Source organism: Hevea brasiliensis, chromosome 8, assembly GCF_030052815.1.
Source record: "Hevea brasiliensis isolate MT/VB/25A 57/8 chromosome 8, ASM3005281v1, whole genome shotgun sequence".
Taxonomy (NCBI): domain Eukaryota; kingdom Viridiplantae; phylum Streptophyta; class Magnoliopsida; order Malpighiales; family Euphorbiaceae; genus Hevea; species Hevea brasiliensis.
This window is the reverse complement of record NC_079500.1, coordinates 34,473,946-34,478,847: the sequence shown is the minus strand read 5'-3', so window position 1 is coordinate 34,478,847 and position 4,902 is coordinate 34,473,946. Positions and strand designations below refer to the sequence as shown.

Sequence of the window (4,902 nt, the reverse complement as noted above, 5' to 3'; positions counted from 1 at the left end):
TTCGCAGGTTCACCAATAGAGGACCCACACTACCATCTCCAGTGCTTTCTTACCCTATGTGATACATTCAAGATGAATGGAGTGTCTGATCAAGCAATAAGACTCAGAGCATTCCCATTCTCCCTTCGAGACAGAGCAAGAAAGTGGTTACTTTCTCAACCGACTGGAACATTCACGACCTAGGAAAACCTCTCTCAAGCTTTTCTAGCAAGGTATTTCCCACCTGTAAAGACTACAAAGCTGAGGCTTGAGCTCAACACCTTTAGACAAAAGGAAGGAGAATCACTCTATAACGCATGGGAAAGATATAAAGATCTGCAGAGGGAATGTCCACACCATGGCATAGAAGATTGTCTATTGGTGCAAAATTTCTATAATGGATTACTACCCTTTACAAGGAGCATAGTTGATTCAGCTGCAGAGGGTGATTTAATGGAGAAAACCGTGCCACAAGAACTTGAACTTCTAGAAAGGGTTGCATACCATAATTATGAGTGATCAAATGAAAGAGGAAATGCAAGAAGAACTGCAGGGGTCTTGGACGTAGATGCCCTAAGCATGATAAATGCCCAGTTTGATCAGCTCACAAAGAAACTGTAACACCCCTATTGGTATAGCCTGGTATATTTCACTGTTCCGGTGACCGGTGTCGGTCCGAACAATTAATGGGATTAGGGCCACACCTAAGACAACTTGAGAAGCCATAAGCACAAATAATTAGTAATGTTTAATTAGTTAACTATAAATAAGAAAACCAGAACATAAGAGGTTAAACGAGCTGAGAGTCACAGCGATGAGTGACCTCCTCAGGAACGACTGCGAAGTCGTTTTAAACTCAAATTTCGAACCGTAAAAAGTGACGCTGCGGTCCTTAGGACCCTTATGAACACAGTGGAAAAGAGAAAATCATGAAAAAGAACTGTTAAGCTACCAAATAATTAGGTTAGGAGCCGGAAGAAATAAGGAATTATTTGCAAACCGGATGAATCCGAGGGGCAATTTGGTCAATTGACTCGAGTGACTCGACCTAATCACAAATAAAATTGGAGAAAAGAAAATTTCAGAATCGAGAATTAAATTAAAGAACTAATAGAAAAAATAAATAGAAAAAAAAAGAAGATGGAAAAGTCAAAGGTGATGACATCATGCATGATGTCATAAAGGATTAATTAATTTATTTTATTAATTTGGGATTTTTGGTCTTCAAAAAGGGGATAAGACTAAAGAAAATAAAACAAAAAAAAAAATTAGAATTGTCTTCTTCCTTTCCCTTGGTTGCCGCCCCACTTCCTCCATGAATCTCCATGGAATTTTCTTCCTTTAAGCTTACACTTAAGCTTAATTCTCTTCACTTAACCTTCATAACTCCTTTAAATACCTCACTAGAACTTGTAATCTCAACTTAGGAAGAAGAGTATAAGAAGAAAGAAGGGCTAAAGCTAGAGATTTGAAGCTTTAAGTTAAGGTTAGTATGTTAACTCCTTATTTTTCCATTTAAATGCATAATTAGTGTTTGAAATGAGCTTAGAACTTGATTAAATGAAACAAATATGGGGGAAGGACCCATGCTGAAATTTTGGCCAGGTTGAAGGGAGTATGAATTGCATGAATTTAATGAGTTTGAATGAGTTTATGGACCTCCATTAGTTGATTGATTATGTTGAGAGCTTTGAATTTAGTTAATTACAATAATTGAGTTAGGGCTTGAATGTTAGGGTTTGTGAACCAAAATTTTGGAGAAATGCATAAATGATATCTTTGACCAATTGTGAACTGAATAATGGTCAATAATGACCAAAGGAGATGTGTGGGAATTGTTGGAAGTGAAGCCAAATTCGTAGGGCAATTGGTCATGCTGCTGGCAGCATGACCAAGCCAACTTTGAAGGACCAAAACGGAAATTTTACAAGTCCAATTGGTATGCCACCAATTGGAGATGAAAATAGACATAAAATGACACAATTTTCATTAAGGAACTATGCCCAAAAACTGACTAAAACTTGGTGAACTAATTGACCAAAGTGAAATGAGAGCAGGCTGCGACTGCACCAAACTGACCAAATGAACAGTAACTGTTCATTTGGTCATAATTCGAGCTATACAGGTCAAATTGACCTGAAATTTTACCAGAAATTAGATAAGATATAGATCTAAAACTTTTATGAAGAACACCAACCCAAATTATGCCACTAACCCATTCAAATTATTGAGCAAAGTTGAGTTATTGTACCTGCAAAACTGCAGGATTGCCATTTGAGCAGTAATGTTTGAATGGCTATAACTCTCTTTAGAAAACTCTGATTTAGGTGATTCTTAAACCGATAGAAACCTAAGACATAGTAGAACATTTAATATGAAGAAAGTTAGACCAAATTATGAACTTAACTTGATCAAATTACTGAACAAAGTTGGATAAAAAACCTGCCAGAACCATAGTTGCAGTATGAGCGAAGGTACCAGAATCGTATTTTGGCTATAACTTGAGCTACAAAACTCCGATTGGGGTGATCCAAAAATGAGAATGCACTTAAGACAATAAGAAACATTTTCTATGAAGGAAGTTTTGCCAAATTCCAACAGTAGATTGACCAATGGAACAGTGCAACTTCGGAGCACCAAAACCGAAAATTGGCAATTTTGCCAAAATGACCTAAGCTTTGAAAAAATGACCAAAACCAATAAGTTTAGTGACCAAAATGTGGTATGTGGGTGAAGTTGGAATTCCCATACCTATTAAGCCTTAGAAAGTCAACTATTTGACTTGAATAGTGCAGTGAATAGTAACCCAAAATACAAAATTTAAAGAACGTCGAATTTAGCATGTTAGAGCTAGGTAATTGTGAAGCTAAATTTATTTTGGATTTATGTTAAGTTCTAGTACTGAAACATTGTAAAATTGTGTGTTTCAGTTGAAAAGAATATCGGGAAGGAACCCGAGGAACCGAGTAGAGGCTAAGGGACGACTCGCTTGAGGTTTGTGCACAATAAACCCTATTTAAGCATTTTATCCTTGAAAAATTGATTTAGTACGCATTATGAATTTATGAACTTTTGTGTTGCCACCTTGTGACCAAATTGTAACTTTGGAAATTGATTTGATTTTTGTATGCAATATTTGAATGAAATGTTTGAAATGGATTTTTGATTCACACTTAGCATGACAGTTACTTATTATTCCTCCTCCATTTATGGGGTTGAGATCGTTTATTTTCCTCCCTCTCCGCTTGCGATTGAGGTTGTAGATCGGATGAGTACTCATTAGCTAGCTAGCCACCTCCCTCATTGATTTTGATTAATGGGGTTGTAGATTGCTTTGTCGTGGTGTACAACACGGCATTGATCGGAAATTTTGTGTCATGACTTAAGATGTGTATGACTTTGGCAACACTGTGATTATGAAATTGTTTGACTAAACTGTGTTAATGGATTATTTGACAAAATGGTGTCATTATGGACTTTGATATTTGCAAAATGTGACTGAGAAATATTGAAATTGTGTTTGGCAATGAATGATTTATTTATTGTATTATAAATTTTTATTGTGCACCACTGAGTATTTTTATACTCAGCGATAGCTTATTTTGCTGTCGCAGATAAGAGCAAGGAGAAAGCAGCAGAGTGAGCTGCTGTTAAATTGAGGACTACTCTGATTATTTTGTACGGGTATTATTTTATACCCTTATAGATAATCTTGATGTAAATATAGAAATGTTATTTGTATCAATGTAAGTTGAGCAGTTGTAAATAAATTGTAATGATATTATTTTGGACTTTCTTATGTAAATTTAATATTTGTACATATGAAATTCCTACTTTATGCTTTGTGAATGGAATTATTAACTATTCTGAGTTGATAAATTTGATTTGGATTGTGGAACTGTTTTGAAATGAATTGATTGGAGTTGAATTGTGATTTATTGGAGGTTGGGAGTTGTGAAATATTTTTGGAAGTGCCTTTTATAGGTCTTTGAAGAACTGGTTTCTCAAAATACAGAGGGAACTCTGTCAAAATTTTTATAAAAATTGCGGCAAAATTTAAAATGGACAAAAATTTTTATTAGTATTTAAACTTGAATAAATGATTTTAAATTCTTATCGAAATGCTCACCACTTCCAAAATGTAAGAAAATTGTTTTAAAATCCCTTGTAGGGTACTTAATGAGTTATCGGTAGGTGAAGTTCGGTAGTTCATTATGTATTCTACGGGATCATGTTATGCCTTACAGAGGGGTAAGGTGTGACATGTTTTAGTGGTATCAGAGCATGGTTTTTCAATAAATTTTGACTATGTGTATGAACATTTTATTGATAAGTACAACTGCTCAAGTGTCTTTAATTGATACATATGACGTATTTACATCATTAATATGCACTAACGGAGGTCAACCTCCTTGTGTTTGATCTTAGGAAGTAAAAATTTTGAGAAAACGGAATGGAAGGAGGAGATCATTCCGAAGAACAATCTGTTGAGGCTGAGGTTCAAGGGGAAGCCCCAGCACTCCAGAACGTGAGTGGGTCAGCCACTACAGCTCCTACTCCAGCACCGCAGTTCCCTGCTCAATTTGTACAGCAGATGGCTGCGTTCTTCCAGCAAATGGCGAGTAATGTGCCACCCCAAGCTTAAATGCCGATTCAGAGCACAACCACAAATTTCAGCTCGGCAATATGAAAAGTTGATGAAATTTGGGGCCACTGAGTTTAAAGGCACTGTGGATCCACTGGAGGCAGAACAGTGGTTGGAAAGAATGGAACGAGTTTACAGAAAACTGCAGTGTACGGAAGAGATGAAGTTCGAGTATTCCGTTTCCTTGTTACAAGGGGATGCATATGGATGGTGGAAGACCATCCCCCACAGCCTGGTCGAGCCACTTGTGCTGACATGGACAGACTTCCTGAGGGAAT

General features: G+C 36.5%; 1 non-coding gene across 1 annotated transcript; it reads right to left on the bottom strand.

Annotated features, from left to right (window-relative positions):
• Positions 1-237: 237 nt before the first annotated feature.
• On the bottom strand, positions 238-344 carry LOC131182660 (small nucleolar RNA R71). Its single transcript, XR_009150922.1, has one exon. It is a non-coding gene; the product is annotated as a small nucleolar RNA R71 (small nucleolar RNA).
• Positions 345-4,902: the final 4,558 nt, after the last annotated feature.